The 13,613-nt window shown below is 37.8% G+C and overlaps 1 protein-coding gene across 5 annotated transcripts in view; it reads right to left on the bottom strand.

The window, feature by feature from the left end:
* Positions 1 to 13,613, bottom strand: part of LOC136828654 (organic cation transporter protein-like) — a 106,713-nt gene that overhangs the window by 14,861 nt on the left and 78,239 nt on the right. The window lies entirely within an intron of this gene.

Genomic DNA, 13,613 nt, shown 5'->3' with positions numbered 1-13,613 from the left:
TAACTCGTAAAGACGGAGGAGTCAGGGTGACCTGTTTCACCAGATACTCCTTCCAGGTCCAAGGCCGAAGTATCTCTCCAACTTTTTTATTCTTTTGATGAGGTCGGTCTCACATCTTTTTTCTTGTACAAGTCAAACAGTTCAAGTAAAAAGTCACAATCAGGTTAATTAGGAAAACCTAAATATCTAAATTGCTGAGAGGCAAGCAAAATACTTCACCAAACAGTCAGAGACCATCTATAGTGCTGAGGATTTCAAAACCAGCAGCAGCTCACAACTGTCGTCATAAGCCGGCAGAAACATACTGACGCCCTCTGCTGGGTTGTTCCCTCTTTTCCTGAAAGTGGGTGGGGTCAGTTACCTACACCACAACGTAAACATAAGAATCACTACTGCGGATTTCAAAATTTTAGCTGCCAGATAATAGAAACTGTTAGCTATGTAATTACTTGGTAAGTTACTTGTGTAAAACTTGACATTTGCTGTTCAATGACATTGTAACGTTTGCATAAAACATGCATTCTATATTCCACAATTATTCATCAAACATACACAGATCAAATAAGTGTGACCAATGTAACCATAAGAGCATTTTTCCGGTGGCATTTCTTTCAGTGTGAAGAATGCCATAATATCCAGTGGTGGGTTTGATCTATTTTAATTTGTTATCCAGTTCATTAATTCATAAAAACTGCCATTTATTAAAGAGGTTTTAAGACAAATTATGTAATGAAAATTTGAGTAACCTAAAATTTACACTAAAGGTGCAATGCACAGAAGAATACATTCAAGGTCACTGGCTGTATAGTGAGGGCATAATAATGTGAAATAACATCCAGGTCAGGGTGGATTACTGTATAAATTGACTAAAATTACAGGTTTGTTTACATAGCCTACAAAAGTATTCTTTAACTCTACTTATGGCTCATGCATGCCAGTCAGTGGATAATTTGCAAAATAAATATTCATTAGAAACAAATTCAAATGCAGAACAGTAAAAGTAAATTAAATGACCAGCAATGTGTATGATTTCTTCCCTCTCTTTAGTCAATTCGATATCTGCAAAAATTTCCAGTTTCCCCTTCCTCTTCTCTTTCTCTCTCAGAATATTTTTTTTTAACAATGTCACTGATAGCTAATTGTGACACAAGAGAATTTACTATAAAAATTATATTTTTTCATGCAAAACTATGCTTATAATTAGCCTGCATTTGCAGTCTTTCATGTGCAAATAAGAACAGCAGTAGCCTAACAGTCGGGACTATTAGCTCTAAGAAATTGTCAGTGCTGGGGGAGGCTGGAACTTTATATTAGTGCAACCTTGGTGTAAAAATGTTTCTCATTATGAATAATCCAGTTTATGACCAAAACATTGCTGAAAAAATCATCCCAGTTCATGACATTTTCCCGAGTGCAAAGACCTTGTTCAAACCTTTGGGCCTGTGGGTTCTGTAAGGTGAAAGCAGAAGACAAAGGAGGCTTGATGTCACTTTTGGCTTTTATTTCACTCAGTGAACTACTGCACTTGAATTCAATTGTGAACAATTAATCTTTTTTTTGTTGCTAAACTAATATATAACCCACTATGGCTCCCAAAAGAGTTGGAAGTAAGGATGTACCCCTTCCTCTTTCATTGAGCATCTGTGTGGAGTATGGGATGGCCTGCCAAGTTTTGCCAAAAAGTATCATCCAAACAAAGTTGTAACAACCCCTGCCATTTTTAATGACAATGTAATAACTCAATTCAGAAAAATTTTTTAAACAGGTTCTTAGTGATACAGACACCCAATGAACCACAACCAAGTCTTAGTGGTACACTTACAAAACATACCTAGAAGAGAGGGTACCCTGGAAAACTTATTACCTGAAGTTCTCATGGAAGAGGGCTTCCCTTCCAAACAATACTTCTATCCCCTCCCCCTCATCACTGTTACTTGCCAGATCTGCGAAAGAAAAATACTCACCAAAAATTTCCATTCCTTTTTGTCAGGGAAAGCAGGTGGGTTTGAAGACTCACAGCAACTAGCAATAATAGGTTTTTTCTTCATCAAAACCTGTTTTCTGATAGTGTAGCTGCTGTTCATCCTCAAATGAGCATACAAAAGAAACTGACAGGTGACAAAATGGCCAGGCTCCTGATTAAAAAATCCTAATGACCAAGACAAAAAAATGGTCCATTGTAAAGTCTCAAGTTTTTACATACCTTCTGTTATCCAGGACACCCATTGGAGTTTAACAATGAAGTACAGGAATAAACAATCAACTATTGTATATATGTTATTCAATGTGGTTCTCAAGTGACTAATTATGCCAGGTTCGGATACAGGATTACTGCACCCATCCCAGTAATATCTCAGAATTACCATGGCATCAAGAAAGCCCCTTGCTGTCCACTAAGGAATCTATGGTGCTGAGACTTTGCATACCACCTACCACACATAGTGTACTCGAATTCACTTGATGTCAAGGCACCAATGTTCAAGGAACACTGCCTCTGATGACTACCTTGTAAACTTAGAGACCTCTTTGAAAGAAATGCCTCCAACCAAGGCCCAAAGGAAAGGTCAACCCACACGCAAATAAATTTGGGGCCATCCAGGGAGGGAGGTTATTGTGACACCAGTTTTAGCTACTGGTTCAGTGTGTAACCTTTCCTTACACACAAATTTTTTAGTTTTTAGTCCAAAATGCAAACACAATTAGGAGGTATCTCCTTAAATAGAGTAACAATATAACTGTTAACAGTTTTGTGATTGACAGAATACAAGACTTTTAAATTTAACAAGGGCTATTGGGAAAATGGCAGAAAAGAAGCACATAAAATTTATGTAAACTTATCGATCAATTAGAAAAAGTCATACAAAATGATCAAGTTTTTAATGTTACATGTACAGAAGGTACAACAGAAATAACATTAATTATTTTATCCAAATACCCAAAAATGACATTTTTATGATAAAATAAAGTCTTACACAGTACATACTTACCAAGTAATTACATAACTATAGTTTCCTCTTGCATGGTAGCTTAAATTAAAAAATTCAAAGGTAGCACTTCAATGTTTAGTGCACTAACGGGAATACCAGGAACGATTTAGCAGACAACCTCATTCTGTTTATGCCATGTGTCCATCAAAAGAGAGACGGGAGGGCTCCGATCATGTAATTTCTTGGTAAGTATATATATAAAACTTTATCATAAAAATGTCATTTTTATATAAGTAACCTACCAATTAATTACATAACTGATTCCCACATTGACAGGAGGTGGAATACATGGACATATTCTACTCCAAAACATTAAGACGTAATGAATTTGAAACAGAAAAAGCTGCTACCATTGAAAACAATGCTTGTCGTTCCTCATTAGTTAAGAGAGCCTGCAGTAGAAAACTGCCTCTGGTTGGTGTTCAACTGTAGCAATGTGGTGTTATAGCCAGGAGCGTCTGCTACTTAGGTAGGAGCTGTGCAGCAAAGGAAAAGTCTGATGGCTAGCAAAGCATAATTGGAAGTTTTGCAGCGAAGGGGTTAACCGAAGGCTAGTAAAACTTCAAAAAGTCCCTTGCCCTGGGTGCAGTACCACAATAAAACACCCAGATAACACTGTCACCTGCACTGAAATAAAGACCACAACCCATCCACTGACAGTGGTGGATGCTTTAGGTACATTGTACCCCTAGGTCTTACAAAACTCAGCACCTTACTACAATGTGAAGAGATAGGAGAAAATCCTATGCTTCCTTCTGCGATGCCAAGCCAGTTACAAAAATTCACAAGGTAGTGCAAAAATTTTTTACACTGTTTAAACTTTTCTGAAGAGGTGAGAAGTGAAAATCGATTACACTACCAGTAGGTCGATTGTAGGATGGACGTAAGGGGCATATATGTATAAAGGCTAATGAAGTAGAAGTTGCTCTGACATCTTCAGCTTTCACTTAAAAGTAGGCCCAATGCTCTCCTGGAACTAAGAATGGTCTCATAGACCAAGTCTATACATGAAAAAGAACAATGTTTTTAGGTGAAAAAAGGGTCCTTGTCAGAACACTACAGGTTATGAATGGCCCCCTGTGCTTCAAATCCTGCTCAGGTAATACCTGAAAACTCCAACAGAAAAGAGAGCTTCCTACTCTTTCCCAAAGCCAAGGATGTGGGGAAATTCGGCGCCAAACGATAGGAAGCTGGCGCCAGGATGTAGGTGGCTTAGATTGGTAGACTTAGCTAGGTGATGACATCTGCATCTTTCAAATGTCTCTTCTAGCACCTCTGAAAAAAGCCCCTCCTTCCTGATAAGTACCCAGACAGCACAAAGCCAGTCTGCGTAAGAGTGTACCACCCTTTTCCAAAGAGAAGTTTGCTTTATTTGTTGCAACAGAGGAGATTCATGAGTCCTGCCTTCATCACCTCTCCCCAAAAACATCCTTCCTGTGAACATTTGCCTCGTCTACGCAAATTTGTAAACTGAATGTCCTGTCTGGCAGGTCACACATTCCAGAGGCTTGGCACACATCAGCATTTTCTTTTCTCCCTTGTTTCCTGACAAGACATAAACATCTAGCAATCAAGATCACATAAGTGACCCTTTTGCTATTCCAGCTGTGCTATCTGATACTGAGGAGGATTTTCTCCTTTGTACTCTGAGCACTGTTCAGCAATATCTTTCCAAGATTTCTCATGAAGGGAGATGCTAATTCTTTCTTTTGACTGCCCACAAATTATATGCCTCCAGAAACAAGGTATCCTTCTGGCTGGAACAGATCATCCTTTGGCATAATCTAGAGTCTTTGAAGAAGTAGCCTCACAGGTGAGAGTGTCTGATCACCAAACCAGGGCAATCTCAACTTCACTTGCCTTTAAAAGAAGTGTTGAGATTTCAGTAGGCACTTGGAGAAGTATATCCACTTGTGGTAACTTCTACTTGATATGATGCATGAAGTTACAACAGACCATGTTATACCTAAAGCTCTTTCAAAATATCCACAACCAATCAATCATAATGTTGTGCCCTCCTCAAAATTCCCTCGTTCCAGCTCTTTTGTAAGTTCCAAGTGAGATACTGAGGCCAAGAGCTCCTTCCTGTCTCTCACTAACTGGTTTTCTGCCACTCTTATGTATGCAAGACCTGGAAAGCTACTTGTATGGAGAATTCAACATTGTAAATTATGACTAATTATGACCAATAGGTTCCTATGAAACATTTTACACTAAAAACTTCAATTTCAACCAAAGGTTGGGCTTTATATGTTCCTGTGAAGATACTACAACTGTACAGTATTTCTCATAAGATTATTTATCCATAACATTGTAAAAATGCCAAGTAGATAGCTAAATATTTTTATCAAGTGCTCTTTTGTTAAAAAAAATCTCATCAAAATAAGTTATATAAAAAAACAGAAAATATATCTTGATGAAAGTATTAAAAACAGAAAATATATCTTGATGAAAGTATTAACTCTTGCCATGTGTTCTCCATGCTTACATCCTTATAAAAAATCATCACATTACACACATACAAACATCAAAAATTATTCCAGAAGAGCATGAGCTATGACTTCACGAACCCATGCTTGGATATATATATCTTCTGCACATCTCTCATTCCCACATTTCTCTTCAAACTAAGAGATGTAGGACATGCAATGGAAGAGAAAAAGAATGCAAGAAAGAATAAATACAAAATGTAAACTAACTGTATTAGTGAGGAGAAATGTATGAAAATCCTATTTTTGGGAGCCTTTCATGAATGATATGATGCATCAAGACACCTGACAACCCCATCCCAGAACCAACAAACAGGAGACAATTAAATCCTGCCATTATCCAATACTGAAAAGACTACAGGATAATTTAACATAAAATAAACATGAAAGAGCAAGCTAAACCACACAAATTCATCATTTATCAGTCTTGAAGAGATGACTTGAAAACACACAGTTGTACAGCACCATGAATTTTTGCTACTACTACTGTGCTGTGCTAGTCAATAATGTATCTCAGGAAAATAATGCTTTACCTTTGAGACACATGGGGCTCCTTTAGGGGCATCTTGATGTACAGTGGAAGCATTCTAAAGAAAAATACAATGCCAAAATATTTTTAAGAAATATTGTATTAAGAAAGATAGGTTCTATACCATATGCAACATCACACTAAATGCAGTTATTAACTACATAGCTCCCTGTAACAAGTAATTCTTTAAAACAAATTTTATATATAGCCATTCACTTCAGTTTGATGTTGGCAACTAGAAACATATGTGCTTATAAGATCCTGCTATCCAACAATGAGAAAGATACCTCTCAAGTGAATAAGACCTTACATCTCTCTCCCACCTACTCAATGTGAAATTTTGCTGTTTAACTGTTGTGCCAGCACTCAATTGGATAAGGGAGACCAACCTCAGCATCAGACACCGATATTTATTTATGATTATAAAATTTGTTTTAGCATCATGGTACTATGTGTAAATCCACTGTGTATTCAACATTTCTGAATGTTGTTTGCTCAAGAATACAGGTTAACAATTAGGCCCTTCTAAGACAGTGCATCTGGCTCTAAAGCTGATGATTGGCAAGTTAAGGAATGATGCCATACAAAAAAGAAATTTGAACAAATCTTTTTTCCTTCAGAACTTGAGCTAATTCATCACAGAAAATGCTCAACAAGCAAGATGAACAGCAGGATCTTACATGGCTACCCATATTCAAACATTATTTAATTACACATTTTCAAAAGTTGACCAGTGCTTGCTTTATAGCCTAAATTTCACGATTCATTCACTCCTTCACTGTCACTCCAGGTGGAGTATTAGAACACAAAATGTACAGTAATCTATAGCACAAACTTCCTTACACATCCCCATTTTTGTTTATCACAAAATGTTCCCTGACAAAGGTTCTTTGAACAGAGAATGCCAGTAGGTGGACATGACATGTGTGAATACTGATCCATCAGTTTCTACTGTTAAGCTAGCTTACTCTTCATGTGGGAATGGGGGCATGGAGGGAAAATTTATACATAGTATATCCCCCATAACTGCGGGAGTTAGGGACCACATCCACCCGCGTTAAGCAAAATTCCGTGTTAAGTTGGTATCCCCCTCTAAAAATGCTTATAACTGGCTATTTTAATAGTTCAAACAGCAAAGGCACCCCTCTAAAAATGCTTATAACCACATTTTAATAGTTCAAACACCAAATATACCTTAAACTATCATCCTACAACCCTTTAACATAATTTCAAAGTAATCTTACAACATTTACCCTCAAAAATATGTGGCTTACCACTATGTGTGAACACTAAAACTCGAGTCCCCCTTCATTCAACCACAGCCATTTTCTCTCATACAGCACTGAATCTGTCCTGTTTTCTTTTTTCAGATAGGGAGACACTGGGAATTCACAAGTAGACAGATAAGGGAAACACTGGGAATTCATATGTAGACAGATAGGAGAAATACTGGGAATTCACAAGAAGAGTTAAATACTGTACAGTACTTAAATATTTAAATATGCATTGAAAAAAATATCAAATTATAAATGCAATCAACAGTGATAAAATATTCTCTTGTGTATGTACATATTACAATGATTTGCTGATTTTCAAATAACAATAATAATGTAAATACAGCAAAACATCAATAAAATGTTATTTCACTTACAGAACCCACTTATACTTTATTATTTTACTGATCTGTTATCATCGCAATATGTATAAAAAAAAAAATTGTCCTGACATTTGCAATGCTTACATTCATAGAGTCAGCTGATTGAGCCTACTACTGAAAGAATTATGAAAATAATTTTTTAGTTGCAAAAAGAAACGAATGTATTAATGGAATTATTTTTAATTTTGTGCAAGAAAGTTTATGACACAGTAATTCATATTTCATTGAGAGAGAGAGAGAAACTGGTTTTTACAACTGAAGTCTCAGCACAGTAGCAAGGGACAAGACTTGACAACCATAGTTAAACTAGCTGGGGAGGAGAATATAACCTTGTGTTGCTTACGTATGAAATTCAGATTTTAAATACTTTATGGTGATTGGAGATGAAACATAAACAGTGATAAAATATCCTCTTGTGTACTGTTATATATGTAATAATCATAGTGTCAACTAAACTTGTAATGAAGTATGGTACAGTAAATCAGAGAAAAAAGAAATATGACAACATGTACCTATGTGCATATGTTTACATCAGTAAAAACAATTACAAATGTTGGGACAATTGGTTTTTTATACATATTACAATCATAATAGATCAATATAATATAAAGGTTTGGCTGTAGGAAAAACCTATTTTTGGTAGTTGCTATTGAGTCCTCAAGGAGTTACCCTCCATGGTCCACCAGGGCTCCATGGGTGACAAAACTAATGTCAAAGAATTCTCTTATAGAAGGTCTCGTGCACAGGTACTGTGTCGTAGTCATAAACACTGTAACACTTGATGGAGTATACAATGGACTCAAAGATAAGGGGCACTTTCCAAATCTTTACAGCGAGGCTGTATACCCAGGTTCTTACATCATTAAAACCTGCTTAGAAGAGGAAGTGATTGATATGCATACACAGTCTGCCGCAGTGTCAATAACAGACCCGTAGCAGAGACCAAGAAGCATTACTTTCTGCTGATTAATGCAGGATGATCCCTTGCCCAAATCCCATGCCTTTTCATTACTCAACAGTGACTACCAAAAATAGGTTTTTCCTATGTCAAAACCTGTTTTTTGATAGCTTGTTTTGTCCTCAAGGAGCTACACAAAGAAACTGACAGGTGACAAAAATGGTTTAAGATGACTTTCCCTCCTACTGTCTGGGATAAAACAGTGGACGGTAGTGGAATTGGTTTTTCGCCCGTTGTTGAAGTAATAGAAACCAATGCCTATTTGGCCAATTTGGGGCTATTAAATAAGCTGTTCCTTTGAAGGTTAGAAGTTTGCCATGATTGTCTTCAAAAAGGTACTGTGTAATGCATAAGAAAATTTAAAATGTTTCCATAGAAATCTCAACTGGGCTCTCAATATGGATACACAGTAATCTAACCATATCTTCCATACAGACTGGTATTGCCGGAGAGATGATGTCCGTAATTTTTGCACAAAGTACTCAGCAATGTTGGGTAAGTAATTTTCACAGTAGATATTTACAAAATCCATACGTGAATGTCTCAGCTCAGAAAGGAGGATGTGTAGACGACTTTCCCTCTTACTGTCTGGGATAGAACAGCAGACAGTAGTGGAACTGATCTCTTCGCCCATTGTAGAAGTAATAGAACCCAATGCCTGTTTGGCCAATTTGGGGCTATTAAATAAGCTGTTCCTTTGAAGGTTAAAAGCTTGCTCAAAGCCTTCGAAACATGGGACAATGGAGGAAAAAGATATGTCATCCTCCATTTGTTCCAGTCTTGTAGGAAGGCATCTCTTGCTGTTGCTTGACTGTCCATGTTTGGAGACACTTATGCAGGCAGTCCCTGGTTAGCAGCGGGGTTCTGTTCCAGGCTGAGCACTGCTGACCAAAAATCGCTGCTAACTGAAAATCGGAGATAACAGCACTAATAACCTGCTTAAGAGCGCTGCTGCTAAGTGGAGATCAGCGCCACTAACTGGAGATCGGAGCCGCTGACCGGAGATTGTTGCTGAAAATCCAGTTAACAGCGTCGCTAGACAAGCACCATAAAACCAGATTGCTGTTAACTGATGCTGCCAGTAAGCAGGGACTACCTGTACTGGGAGTTTGTGATTCTCGTATGTGGTGAACTGATCAACTTTCAGTTGCGAAAGCATGTTGGCTATTGTTTGCAAAGAGTGGTTGTCTCAACCTGTCAACGAGCCTGTGTGTATTGTCACATACAGATGGATGATTCAGGGTGACATGTTTTGCCAGAGATTCCTTCCGGGTCCAAAGCCGAAGTATCTCCCCAACTTTTCTAATCTTTTGATGTAGTTGGTCTCGCATCTTTTTTCTTGCATGCGATAGCCAGAATTTCTTCACATTTTTAGCTGCAATCTAAGTACTGGATCTATTACTGATGTGAACTGCAGCAGGCCCATCTTATATTTTAATTGGCGTCTGGAAACTGGGCTGTGCAAGGAACCTTTTGAGGTTTTCCTTATTCTGTTTTGAGTATGATGGGGAGGGATAAGAGGACGTGAAGAGTATCCCAACACTGCGCTTAGGTTTTCTCAAGCACTCTTTTCTTGTGGGCCCCCAGATCAACCAGTCATCTAGGTAGGCTATCAGCTGTATTCCCTCATGTTTGAGTTCTTGAGCAATTACCGTTGCTAATTTTGTAAAAAAAAAAAACTCTTGGGGCAATGTTTAGCCCAAAGGACATGACTTTGAACCTGTACAAAACTTTCCCTATCTGGAACCTTAGGAAGGGGCAGAAAGGAACGTCAATAAGGATGTGACATATGCATCTTTCAGATCTATAGAAACTATTCAAGTCCCTTTTGGAATGACTGAACGTAGTACTTGGGCAATGGTAGTTATCCAAAACTTCTGGCAAAAAGTCTTATTCAAAATGGAAGGAGAAATCCATTTATCGTTGACCTGGTAAAGCTGTAGTGGTTTCTCCAGGTCTGGGGAAGGTGGTATCCAGCGCCGTTCTTTATTAGGGAATACTGTCCTGCCTCTAAATTCTACATGTTTCTTATTAATTAGATACTTGCCATCGGGAGATAAAATGCAAATTGAGACGTCTCACCAAGGATTATCAGTATCATCAGGGGTGAGTATTGGAGCACTTAATATGTTCTGATCTGAAGTTTTTTACTCCAAACTGACCATTTTGTTGTTTCCAGTTGGAATTCTAGCATTAGACCTTGCTTGGGCAGCATTTGTATCCACTCTCACTTTTTCGTTACAGGATGCAGTACTTTTACACTTTGGGGTGTACATGACTGACTTAATTTCCTTAATTTCATTTTCGGATTCATGCATCATGTCCCATACATATTGCTGTTCTGTGGCCAGGACATCTTTGATGTTACTCATAATTTCCTTACGAAACTGATCAAATGCCGCAAGCTGTGTATCCCTTTCGGGGGAGCTTGCGCAATCTGACTGAGCTTCAACAACTGAGCTGTAACTGCCTAACTGTTAACCAAGGGGCAGAAGTCCTGGCTAAGCTACTATATCCCCTCCAAAAATGTAGTAATTTCAGTCGAAGTTAGGTGGATCCTAGTTTTTGGGGGAAAGATACTCTTCAGCAATGATAGCTGCATGGGGAATAGAATTCCTTCTGGAAGGTTTCTCTCATGGTTAGCTGAAATTTGTCCCCCTGATCCTTCTCGGTTCAGCAGGGCCATTTCAGTAGCAATGTCCACTTCATATTCCTTGGTAAGAATGTCACCCCCTGTAAAGATTCTTTTACTTCCTCTGCGGGGTTAACCTGGGAGATACTGGGGACTGATGTTACTGGGTTTTATCCCAAACATAGATCTTGTTCTGAGAAAGGGTTAAATATCTTCTGCCGGAGTTCTGCCAGAAAGATATAATCTCTCCCTTCCTCACCCCTGCTGAACCCTAGGACCATTGAGACAGCTTAAAACGAGCTGTTTCATCCTTAAAACTTGCTGCCAGGAGCATACTACAAATTCTGCATATATCTGGCGACCAACCAAATTTTCCTTTTTTTTTACAAGGACTGTGCTTGTTTTATACAAGAACAGTGCTCATGGCAGGTGGTACGGGCCATACCCACTGCCAAAAAGCAACCCGAGTAATTTGCTACGGAACACTTGAGCTGAGGGTCCTGCATAATGGCGGCCCTGTAGTGATGTGAAGCAACGTGTTATTAGAAGGTTGTTAGTAATAATTGTTTGTAATGAGGGACACTTCTGTAGTTCCCCATATAGTTCCCATATTACAGGTTAACTTGATTACAAGTGTGTACAGTAATTGTGATACATTTTATTAAATATCTATGTCAACTAAAACCCTCTAAGGTTTAGGTTAGTTTTCATACCTGTATGTATATGGCTGTATTACTTATACACTGTTAGTTCTTTTGCAATGGCTATGTGAAATTTTAACTCTGATTGTCATGCCATCCTGACTAACTACTACAAACTAATTTGTTTAACTAACCCAAGCTACTGTTTTATATAGCTTAGGTCAGTGGTCTTCAAACTTTTTAAGACCATGGCCCACTTCAGGCATTTCCAAATATTCATGGCCTACTGCCCTTCAGATTTAGCATATAAATTATGTTCATAATAAAACATAACGATACCAGGTACTTGAGGAACTTTATTACATTTTCTTAACATGTTCAAACAGAATTTTCATAAATGCATTATATGGTAAATGTATCTAAGGAATTTTCATGAAAGTTAAATTTAATAATCCAGAAATCAATAACTGAACTTTGATTATTGCAAATAAAATTCATATACTGACCTTACGGCTTGAAACATGGCCAAAAGATAAACATAAAACGCAACTTCTCTGCTGTTCATGGTAACCACTGACTCAGGTAAGGCAGCTAATGAGATGGATGTACTTGTTTCAGCTTATCAAATCGGGGAGAATTTTGGACAAGGCACATCGCATGTCATCCTCCACCTCTAAAGCGGTTTCTTGCTTTTGTTTTGATTTGAAGTAAGGAGAAAAGCCTGATTCACATAAGTGAGTGGAGGAGAAATGTAGAAGTGTTTTTAGCATGCTTACCAATTCTAGGGTATGATGCACTTACTTGAGCCCAGAATTCCTGTACAGAGAGCTCTTTTTTGCAAACACTTTATACCAGAATCAAATTTCATTTCCAAGTATTCATCTTGGTCAGGGTCTGGCACAGAATCTGGCTCAATATTAAATGGATCTGCTATAAATGACAGATCTATGGACTCAAGATCAGGGAAGTATCTGGAAAATTCTTGACCCAAATTTTGAAGGTGGTTGATTATTTCATTTTGGAGACAAGGATCTAGTTCTTTTCACCTTCAACAACTTCACAAAAATTCTCAAACATTGCAAAGGGCATTAATTTTTAACCCAGTTCTGGATCTTAGCAGTCAATGAGTCAGCAAAATGAATTACAGTTTTGTCTTTACACTGAAGTTTCAGATTTTTATTTCTTTTGTTTTTATTTTATTCTCTTATTTTTATATAGTTAATTTATTTTTTATTATAATCTAGTTAAATGTACGTGGCCCACCTGAAAACCAGGCCATGGCCCACCAGTGGGCCATGGCCCACAGTTTGAAGATCACTGGCTTAGGTTAATGCTTCTAGTATAATTTATGTTAAGCTAAGAATAGTGGATTTCTTAGGGGGTCCTTGCTTAACCAATCCTGGGCCATTGCCTATTCTAGGCTTATTTAAAACTGAAGGATATAACCTATACAGAAAATAAACCCCTTACAAACTGGTGTTCTGATTTATATGGCCAAGACTACCCTTTTATCTGATATTTGGCCACCACTGTTTTAGGTTAATAGTAGGATATTCCCCTAAAAAGGGATTCCAACTTAATCTGGTTAGGTTACTGCCTGTTCTAGGTTTATATCACCTTTAAGGATATAGGCTACATAAGACCCTACTAGTATTTAGCCTTACAGATAGGCTACAGAGTTGTGAAAACTAGGTTATTTTATTGAGCCTAGGATACTATA

Source organism: Macrobrachium rosenbergii, chromosome 43, assembly GCF_040412425.1.
Source record: "Macrobrachium rosenbergii isolate ZJJX-2024 chromosome 43, ASM4041242v1, whole genome shotgun sequence".
NCBI lineage: Eukaryota > Metazoa > Arthropoda > Malacostraca > Decapoda > Palaemonidae > Macrobrachium > Macrobrachium rosenbergii.
Note: the sequence above shows the minus strand (reverse complement) of the source record. Positions and strands in the feature narration are given on the sequence as shown.